Source organism: Convolutriloba macropyga, chromosome 6 (assembly GCF_964194025.1).
Source record: "Convolutriloba macropyga chromosome 6, txConMacr16.3, whole genome shotgun sequence".
NCBI classification, from domain to species: domain Eukaryota; kingdom Metazoa; phylum Xenacoelomorpha; order Acoela; family Convolutidae; genus Convolutriloba; species Convolutriloba macropyga.
The window spans coordinates 476,456-488,317 of NC_134473.1; positions in this window are offsets into that span (position 1 = coordinate 476,456).

Here is an 11,862-nt window from a genome sequence, read left to right on the forward strand (position 1 = left end):
TCCTTCAATCATTTCTAAAAATTTATCGCTCTGCTGAAATACTGTCCTGTCATATTTTGCTCACCGTGTTCTGTATGATCAAAATCATTCAATAGAAATTTACACTGCGCAAAAGATGCAAAAATTTGCATAAATTGACACGGAAAATAATTCAGAACCTCTATTACAAGACGTCATTTTAACCAATTTAACCAATCCGAAAATTCAGAACGAGCTTTTAAAAGAAACTATCGGGCCTCGAAAAACAAGAATTGGCGATAAACATGGAAATGGTAATCAGAAATCAGCAGCAGAAACAGCACATAGCAACACTTCGATCTCAAAAAATGGGCATGCGGTTATTTTTTAGTCAAACTCTCGCACCGCGCATTAGCTATCAAAAGATTCATACCAAAACTTCTCACAACCTACAATTAAAAATTTAAACTGGGATACATTTGAAAATGGATGGCCCACACAGTCTACGGCAATTAAAGAACCGAGAAAAAAGAGAGAGCCTCTATGAAGTGCTCAATCGTGGTTCTACCACTATCAAGACTAGCCCTACAACGGCATAAATCCGGAAACCAAAGAAAACTCTTGTTTTAGTGAAAAACAGCTACATAGCAAAATTCGGGACACGAGAAACAAAAAACGCTGCTTAAAGCGTACGCTGGACAACAGTTCCAAGAAGATCAGAAACATCAATTGAAGAGGAGATCCAAAATCACATTAAGGATTTCACTTGCAAACAGAAAGATGATAAAAGATTGAAATATAAGAAAAGAGAGCATGGCAGCGGAATTTCTTCAAATTTTTCTAGAATTGCGCGTGCGATGCCGAAAAGGCAACCGAATCTCACTACAAGAAATTACCACAACCCCACTAGCATTGCCTTATGCTGCAATTCTTTCGTCAATAGCCGCTCCTCTTTGTGCACTTAAATACGTCGCACTACCAATGCAACTATGTAGAGGAGGCATTCATCTGCCCCTTAAAATCACTTTTGACTGGCATGTCACAGAGGGCATACACGTTCATTGTTACAGAGCTGTGGTACAGTAGTACATTTCATTCTGGGGCTAACGATTTGGTATAGCAAATCAAGTTATGTTAGTTAAATTTAATTTTGTTCTCTTTCCTTCGCTAGTTAATTTAATCATAATTTTAGTTCTTGTTTGAAGATCAAATCTTGAGTTTTCACGTTTTAACAATTTGTTTATATCCTGTGCCTGATAACTTTGTCTGTTCATATTGTTCATGTCTTCTTGTGATCTTGCGTTGCCGCAGTTGGAATTCAATTGTCGTGATCAAATTGTTGATCAATTTTAGTTATTTTAATTTTATTTCATTCTGCTCATTTTCTTAATTCAAATTAGTTGTCTCTCTCTTAAACTAGATTTTGCTCCGCCAAAGCGTTAAATTGTATCAGATACTTTTGAGTCCTATTTCGCTAAGCGAAATACCAGTCTAACAATAGAACTAAATTCCGCTCCGCCAAATTTACGCATATTCTGTATTCAGAATACTGAATCGTTCAGCTACAAAATTATTAGTAAATTCGCCCCGCGAATTAACCAATTAGTTTGGAATAGTAAATTGAAAAATTCGGCACCGCGAATCAACCAAGATTACAGATTGCGAATATCTATGACATGGCGCAGTCAGCAGGTGACTCTAGAAAGACACCATTGTCGATAGAGCCATTTTGGGAACGCCCAACGTCGGACCCACCAATCAGATGGGAGAAATGGCGGATTCAAGTAAAGTTTGCGATTCTCGCGCGCGAGAATATCACACTGGACACGTTACTTCAACCGAAACCAACGATGGTACGATTGTCAGCTGAACCAAAATACAAGATGCCAATTGAAGATGCAAAAAATGACACGGAGAGAGACCGTCAGATATGAAACAGCCAATTGAAGTTGCAATGAAACTTAAAATGTCAAAAGATAACAGAAGTGGGAGTACTATGCGAGGAACGACCATGGCATCTTTGCGATCAAAGATGTGTGTCACTTTTGTATCTCAGCATCGGTACAAAGGGAAGACGCTTACTAACACAAAAATTCCCTCATGACAATATTTATGACCTGACTACCCTCAAACTCTGGGAGATGATGGAGATAACTTTTATCCGCCCAAAAATATCACATTCGATCGGTATGTGTTCTTCTCACGGAAGCAGAAAAAGGGTGAAACGGTAGAACAATTCTACCGCATTTTGAAAGAATTGGCGGAAAATTGAGATTTTGAAAATCGTGAGGAGGTGATCATCAGGGACATTTTCATCACAAATATGTTGGATGATGATATTCAACGCGAGCTTCTCCGCGACACAGTTGACCCCGAAAGAGCACTTAGTATTGCAGTCAATATGGAAATGGGCCATCAGAATCAGCAGAGAGTATCATCAAATAACGGCGCAACTGGCAATACGGTGAATGTAATACAATCATTCAATCAATGTCGCGGCGCGGTTGCTCGTGGAAATCAGTCAAGCAGAGTAGCAGTTAACCGTGCATCAGTTGGTCAATGTAGAGGTTGTGGTCAAGCTTGGACAACAACGCACCGCCAGGTTTGCCCTGCTATGGGTAAGAAATGCAATCATTGTGGTTTGCTCAACCATTTCGCCAAGGTATGTCGGATTAAACTTAATAATGCACGAAATTCACGTCAAAATAATCGTATTAACAATGTAGAAACTGCCGAAACTACAGATCAAAACACAAAGCAGGAAAATCAAAACGTCAATTATATCAATTATGATGAACAATTTATTTCTGACTATGATTCCTCGGGCGACAATTAGGTTGCGACAGTAGAAAACGTTAGATCACCGCCAATAGCGTTGCGAAATATGACGATAACGATTGGCAACACAGATTGTCACTTGCTCCTCGATTCCGGTAGCGGTTGTACGATCATCAATATGTCGCTCGCCAGAGAAATAATGTATGAATGTGCGCAATCACAATGGTCGGAGAAAAAACCACTAGAATTAATTCTTTTTCTAATGATATTGTCGAACCTCTAGGCACTTTAAAAACGCAAGTTCGGTGTAATGATTGGAAAATTCAGAAAGCACAAATCACGGTAGTAGCTGATGGTTTGCGACCAATTCTCGGACGAGACCTCTTCAATAAATTAGGCATAACAAAATCACAAAAACCTTTCCCAAATACGGAAGTCAATAATATAGAACCACCTTGTGCAATTAAGAAATCGTTTGCAAAGGAATTTCCAGAATTAATCACCCGAATAGGAAAATCTAAACATCACACGGTCAACTCAAAACTCCAAAAAAATTATCGAGCTACACATCAAAAAGGAAGAGAAGTGCCAATTCATCTCCAACCAAAAGTGAAAATTGAACTTGAAAAATTGCTAAACGAAGGACATATTGAAAAACTAACTAATTGCTCTGACCAATTTTTTATTTCTCCAATAGTCATTACGGTCAAAAAAGATCAATCAATCAAAATAGCATTAGATTCCAAAATCCTGAATAAAGCTATTCACAAAAACAAGTATCAAATGCCGAATATAGACTCGCTAATTCAAACGATTTCTCAAACACTGTCAACCGCGCCGCAAGAGACGGCTTATTTTACGACTCTTGATTTGCAGTACGCATACAGCCCACTCAATTTACACAGTGATACGGCCCGCCATTTTAACTTCAACCTCGTAAGCGGAGATACGACCGGCACATATCGTTTTAGAACTGGATTTTACGGCCTTACGGATATTCCGGCTTAATTTCAAAAAGCGATTGATTGTACTCTCGCAGGCCTGGATAATACTTTCTGTTTTTTGGACGATATATTAATAGTGAGCAGAGGAGGCATGGAAAAACATCTCGATTTAGTACGAAAAAGTCTGATAAACTTAGATCCAAAAAATCTCCGAATAAATCTTGCTAAATGTCATTTCGCAAAAGATAAAATCAAATGGCTCGGACATATTATTACACAAACAGGTATAACACCATTGTCAAATAAAACAGATGCAATCGGAAAATTATCAGCAACTTACAATCTCAAAGAGCTCAGATCCTTCATGGGTTCAGTTCATCACTTAGGAAAATTCATTCCCAACTTGTTGCAATTATGTTACCCACTTCGACCTCTGCTTAAGAAAAATACAAAATTAATTTGGACGGATGAGCATGAAAAACAGTTCACATTAATTAACGAGAAGATTGCAGAAACAACCAAAAATAGGCATTTTAACCCGGACTTAGAAACACGTATAAAATGCGACGCTTCACTTAAAGTCTTGGGGTGTGCATTAGAACAACGAACCCCAAATGGTTGGCATACTGTGGCATTCGCATCGGGATTTATGAATTCTGTGGAGGACACATATAGCATTATTTAGCTCGGACTGTTGGGTGTTGTCTGGTCCGTTGAACATTTTAAATATTATTTATACGGCAAACCATTTACCGTAATAACTGACCATAGGGCTTTTCTTTCAATCATGAGAGAAACAAAAGCTAACAAATCCTACAATAGTCGATTGACACGTTGGGTAGATCGACTACTGCCATTTGGCTTTACAATTGATCATCTCCCTGGCTCAAAAATGGGATTAGTAGATTTTATCTCTCGCGACCCGCAACAAAAAGCTGTTAATATATCTGCATATGACGCACAATTTTTAGTAGCAAAATTGGATGTGATTAAACGCAGTGCGAAACGCTTCTTATTAAATGTGGAAATTTACACCGATTTCGCAGCTCGAAATCCGCTTACAAAACAAGCCTCAAATGCTCCAAATTCCACTAAAAAATTATGCAGTGAATTCGCACCGCGAAATCCAGAATATTCTTCAATTACGGACAGTGATAACTCAATTAACAGATCAACAACAAATAACTCAAATTCTAATATCCAAATCAAGACAGCTAACATTCCTCACTCGCTGTTTGCCTTAAATCGCCCTACCGATCAGTTGCTATCCCAATTGAACAATTTTCAACAAATTGCCAATAAATTTAAAACAGTCTACATGATGTCACACTCGAACTCAGATGAAGAAACTTTGCTGCAAATCAAGCAATCGACGCCCTCCAAAGTGAGATTTGCGAACGAGGCAGGACCATCGACAGCTCCAGCGGTATCAGCAACGCCAGTCACTCCTAATACAGACACAACAACAGTAACGTCACCCTCAGTAGACGACCTCTACTTGGATACATTTAACTTCGCCCTTTCAAAGATCTTTTCTAGCACGCTAATAGCCAGCCTCACCACCAAAGATGCGATATTAAAGGAGATACAAGACTGCATCTTAACTGAAGATGAAGATCGCTGCAAACAATTATCGCCGTAGATACACTCATTCTGGAAAGACCTTCAAGTCAAGAATGGATGTGTCTGCATCGACGACAGGATAGTTCTCCCTCATGCAATCAAAGATGCCTACGTCGAAGCCATACATGCCACTCACCCTCGAACATGGGGGATGACAGATATGGCAACCCACGCATGGTGGCCGTACATGCACTGGGACTTAATCACAAAGACGGCAAAGTGCAATCCCTGTGTAAAAATTGGTAAAAATTTAAAGTCTATTATTCCTGCTAATAAATGGGCACCATTAAAGTTATGCAAAGTTCCAAATGAAGAAATTCGAATTGATTTTGGAGGACCAAGTTATAATGAAAAAAATCAAGAGATTTATTTTCTGGCATGTATAGATCGATTTTCAAAATTTCCAACAGCAGAAGTATTTGATAGAGCTAATGCAGATAATATTTCGAAATTCCTCCAAGAGTATGTTTTGCAACACGGGATACCCCGTTCAAATAGATTAGATCAAGCTCAATGCCAAACGGGACAACAAATTAAAGCATTTTGTAGTCAAAATAATATACAGCGCCAATAATTGAAGCGCCAATACACGATCACAGAGCAATTGGCTTAGTTCAGAGGCTAAAACAAACAATCAAGAATTGCCTAGCTTGTATTAAAACGGCGGCGCGAAATCAAATTAATGTGAAAGCATCGATAAATTCAATTATTTACCAGCTACGAATATGCCGTCAAAATACTATTAATGTATCACCATTTGAAGCACAGTTCTGTAGGAAGGCTAATACTCCGTTAAGTAAAATTTCGACAAAAACTGACCCAAGTAGTCTGACATATAAAAATACTTTAAATGAATATTTAGATTTGGAGACAGTCAGATGGGAGGAACTAATTTCCGAAGAAAACTGGGACAACGAGGAAAGGAGTGACACGGAACTCGAATTGAACAGAGATAGATTAAGCAAGGACGCAGGAAAACGGAAAAATGAGGACCCAAACAAAGAGTCCAGGGTGATCCCTCATCCAGAAGTCGGACTGTTGGTGCCACGAACTGAAGCTTCTCTGGAAATTAAGATCGCCAAAAAGAGACCACGAACGAAACGCTCCAAGAAAAACCTGGACGGGCTATATGATGTGTTAGCGCCCGGTTCTTAGGTGGTGAAGACAGATAAATTTACATCAGTGATAAAGGAGCCTGGGAAAAGAGATGTGACCATTCGTAATTCAAATTTGGCTAAATTTGGCACAAAGGCCGAACGCCAAACTGAATTACAATTGTATTCGAATCGACGACCGAAAACACCAATGGGAAAGATTACTAAAGATCTTATTAGTCATCATGCAAAAGAGTCCAGAAAAAAATTAGAAGGAGGCAAACGAATGAAACACCGGAAAATAGCAGACGATATCAGTGCGGTCTCCTCGATACATTCAAATGTAACTCAAGCTCTTCGAGTACGAATGCCCACAAAACAAAACGAACAGTTATAACAGTGCCACCAAAGCCACCAGCAGAAGTAACAAGTGATTTCGCTGTGCCAATGGAGATGCCGTCGTCATCCATTGCAATTGCGGAGCCCCCTATTAGACCGATACGGAAAGCTGCTACCAAGGCATCAGCGGCACTGAAACCGTTAAAAAACAACGTTCAACGCCTTCAGTAACTGAGTCAGATGAATCAATTGCGCCTGTGCAAATTTGTCCACCCACAGCTTCAAGTTCCAGTGCACCCTCGCGAAACAAAAGGAGACAAATTATTAAGCAAACACAGATCCAAAACAGGTCAATCATTTCAGCTATAAAGACGGCCGCAGCTCAGAGTCAGCACAACGAATCAGATTTTACAGTCGGCCCATGCTCCCCTGCACAGTCTTACCGCACACAGTACTTTATTTCGCCTAACTACGAGGGACCAGAGGCATCAATGACAGTCGGCGAGGCGGAAAAAATTTATCAGAGTGACAGTGATTAAAACTTGCCGAGCGTTAAACTGTTTTGACTAAAAACTTTCTGAAATAAAAACATTATAGTAGTAATTATAGTAACTAGTACATATGTTATTAATTTTATGATAAATAACTTCATCATTTGTTTAGTCAAGGGGGAAATGTGGTACTGTAGTACATTTCATTCTGGGGCTAAAGATTTGGTATAGCAGATCAAGTTATTTTAGTTCAATTTAATTTAGTTCACTTTCCTTCGCCATTTAATTTAATCATAATTTTAATTCTTGTTTGAAGATCAAGTCTTGAGTTTTAACGTTTTAACAATTTGTTTATATCCTGTGCCTGATAATTTTGTCTGTTCATATTGTTCATGTCGTCTTGTGATCTTGAGTTGCCGCAATTGGAATTCAATTGTCGTGATCAAATTGTTGATCAATTTTCGTTATTTTAATTTTATTTCATTCTGCTCATTCTCTTAATTCACATTAGTTGTCTCTCTCTTAAACTAGATTTTGCTCCGCCAAAGCATTAAATTGTATCAGATAATTTTGAGTCCTATTTCGCTATGCGAAATACCAGTCTAGTAAAAGAACTAAGTTCCGCTCCGCCAAATCTACTCATATTCTGTATTCAGAATACTGAATCGTTCAGCTACAAAATTAATAGTAAATTCGCCCAGCGAACTAACCAATTAATTTGGAATAGTAAATTGAATAATTCGGCAACGCGAATCAACCCAGATTAGAGATTGCGAATCTGTATGACATGGCGCAGTCAGCAGGTGACTCTAAAAAGACACTATTGTCGATAGAGCCATTTTGGGAACGCCCAACGTCGGACCCACCAATCAGATGGGAGAAATGGCGGATTCATGTAAAGTTTGCGATTCTCGCGCGCGAGAATATCACACTGGACACGCTACTGCAACCGAAACCAACGATGGTACGATTGCCAGCTGAACCAAAGTACAAGATACCAATTGAAGATGCAACAAATGAAACGGAGAGAGACCGTCAGATACGAAACAGCCAATTGAAGTTGCAATGGGACTTAAAATGTCAAAAGATAACAGAAGCGGGAGTACTATGCGGGGAACGACCATGGCATCTTTGCAATCAAAAATGTGTGTCTCTTTTGTACCTCAGCATCGGTACAAAGGGAAGACGCTTACTAAAACTAGAATTCCCTCATGACAATATTTATGACCTGACTACCCTCAAACTCTGGGAGATGATGGAGATAACTTTTATCCGCCCAAAAAATATCACATTCGATCGGTATGTGTTCTTCTCACGGAAGCAGAAAAAGGGTGAAACGGTAGAACAATTCTACCGCATTTTGAAAGAATTGGCGGAAAATTGAGATTTTGAAAATCGTGAGGAGGTGATCATCAGGGACATTTTCATCACAAATATGTTGGATGATGATATTCAACGCGAGCTTCTCCGCGACACAGTTGACCCCGAAAGAGCACTTAGTATTGCAGTCAATATGGAAATGGGCCATCAGAATCAGCAGAGAGTATCATCAAATAACGGCGCAACTGGCAATACGGTGAATGTAATACAATCATTCAATCAATGTCGCGGCGCGGGTGCTCGTGGAAATCAGTCAAGCAGAGTAGCAGTTAACCGTGCATCAGTTGGTCAATGTAGAGGTTGTGGTCAAGCTTGGACAACAACGCACCGCCAGGTTTGCCCTGCTATGGGTAAGAAATGCAATCATTGTGGTTTGCTCAACCATTTCGCCAAGGTATGTCGGAAAAAACTTATTAATGCACGAAATTCACGTCAAAATAATCCTATTAACCAATTAATTTGGAATAGTAAATCGAATAAATCGGCACCTCGAATCAACCCAGATTACAGATTGCGAATCTGTATGACAAGAGCATTTCGAAAAAGGAATCTGAACATTTTTATGGAAAACCAAAGGAATTAGCGGATAAATGGGCTTCGAAAACAAAGACAAAACTCTAATGCAAGACGTCTTTATAACGAATTTAATCAATCCCGAAATACAGAAGGAGTTCTTATAAGCAACTATAGAACCTTGGATAGCGAGAACTGGCAATAAAAAATGAAATGGGAATCAAAAATTAGCAGCAGACACAAGCTCAAAACAACACTTCGAACTCGAAAAACGCGAATGCAGTTAATTTTCAATCAAATTTCGCAACGCAAATAGGCTATCAAAAATTTCATACCAAAATTAGCTTCCCGCGCCCTACAATTTCAAATTGAAACTCGGATACAATTGAAAATGGCCCGCAAAGTTCACGGCAGCAAATTCCTGAGCAAACCAATATCTCCCCTATCAAGACCGAACCACGAATGCATTACCTTGGCAACTCACGCAGCTCGCTAACAGAGCACTTTCTCTCACTGACTGTTTACGAAACAGAATTTGATTAGAAAATTAGAACTGACTATGAGCCTTTTTAAATTGATCTAAAATTTAAACTACAAACTGTCACTAGCTATTCTTAACCAGTAAATCTGCCGTTGATACACACTCAACCGCCTAACCGGTTTTTAAATATTAATATCTGTAAGTATTTTATCAAAATTTCATCAAACAGAGTGGTATGTCATGCATATATCAATAATTCTGTTCAGTAAATATTGATTGATGTCATATTTTAGTTCATTTGCTTCACGCCATATTTTGATGTCATATTTTAGTTCAATGAACTAATGTCATATTTTAGTTCATTTGCGACTTAGTTCATATGTCGTTCATTCGTTCACATTTAGTAACTTCCCGCTTTGCTGAAATGTTGTCTAGTCAAAATTTGATCACACTGATCTGTAAGCTTAGAACACAGTTTTAAAATTTGAACTCCGCGACAGTAACCAAGTTTAACTTTTTTGAATTTGCTCCTCAAAAACAAAACTAAAAAGTGAATTTGCCATGCAAAACCAATTCTATTAAATGATTATGCCAAGAAAAACAATGAACAACGAATCCGAAAAATCAAAATATCAAAATTCTGAATTTTTTAAATGACAAAATGCACTTAGTTTATAATATCACTGAGCGTTAAGTAGATTGAAATGCGCTTCATTACAGGACTGGTAAAACTGTAATTGATTGCCAAATCAATCAGTCTCAAAGCCAAAAAATTTGTTAGACTGACAGCTATCAATTTACCCAGATTTAGACGGTATCCCGCTTTTTCACCCCTATATATTTAACCCCCTATCATTTAACCCCGATTTATTCACCCCTGTATCTTTTAACCCCTCTATCGTTTGTCCCCTCTATCATTACACCCCGATTTTAATCTTTATAAAATAAGGAATAATAAATTAGCAATATATTCATTTGGCCATGCCTCGCAGGCCACGGCCATGCCTCAACGGCCCGTGGGACTTGATATGAAACTATCACAACCGAACGTGGGATTAATTTATCCACTTAGTTATGACAAAACATGCCTTTAATGTCGACTGCTAATTGGCGGGATGAAATGATAGAGGGGTGAAATGATAGAGGGGTTAAATGATAAAGGGGTGAATAAATCGGGGTTAAATGATAGGGGGTTAAGTGAATGGGGGTGAAATGAAGTAGAACCAATTTAGACACTTTCACACTTTAATTTTGAATGTCAAGAACATTTGTGTAAATATGAGAAAATGAAAAGAGAAAATAACAGTTAAATTGGAAAAAAGGCGCAAACAGAATACAGAGCTTTTGAAAATCTCTTCTCACTACTAATTTATAACGATAGTCCTCAAAAAAGTCTCTCTGTGCATTAAAAATTCAAGAATTTTGGTAAATATTATGATCACATTGATAGCATGCTCAATAAAAATCAGCTGTTGTGTTTTCGTAATATGATATTTTTAGAAATATTCCTACTTTTTCATAGATTTTCAAACTAAAAGTTGTCAATTTTTTGTGTCGTTTGAAAATCACTAAAAAATCTCACATATTATTATTGCTCGCTCCGCAGCAAAAAAAACTATTCTCAAATTGAAACTCGGATACAATTGAAAATGGCCCGCAAAGTTCACGGCAGCAAATTCCTGAGCAAACCAATATCTCCCCTATCAAGCCCGAACCACGAATGCATTACCTTGGCAACTCACGCAGCTCGCTAACAGAGCACTTTCTCTCACTGACTGTTCACGAAACATATTTTAGTTCAATGAACTAATGTCATATTTTAGTTCATTTGCGACTTAGTTCAATTGTCGTTCATTCGTTCACATTTAGTAACTTCCCGCTTTGCTGAAATGTTGTCTAGTCAAAATTTGATCACACTGATCTGTAAGCTTAGAATACAGTTTTAAAATTTGAACTGCGCGACAGTAACCAAGGTTAACTTTTTTGAGTTTGCTCCTCAAAAACAAAACTAGAAAGTGATTTTGCCATGCAAAACCAATTCTATTAAATGATTATGCCAAGAAAAACAATGAACAACGAATCCGAAAAATCAAAATATCAAAACTCTGAATTTTTTAAGTGACAAAATGCACTTAGTTTATAATATCACTGAGCGTTAAGTAGATTGAAATGCGCTTCATTACAGGACTGGTAAAACTGTAATTGATTGCCAAATCAATCAGTCTCACAGCCAAAAAATTTGTTAGACTGACAGCTATCAA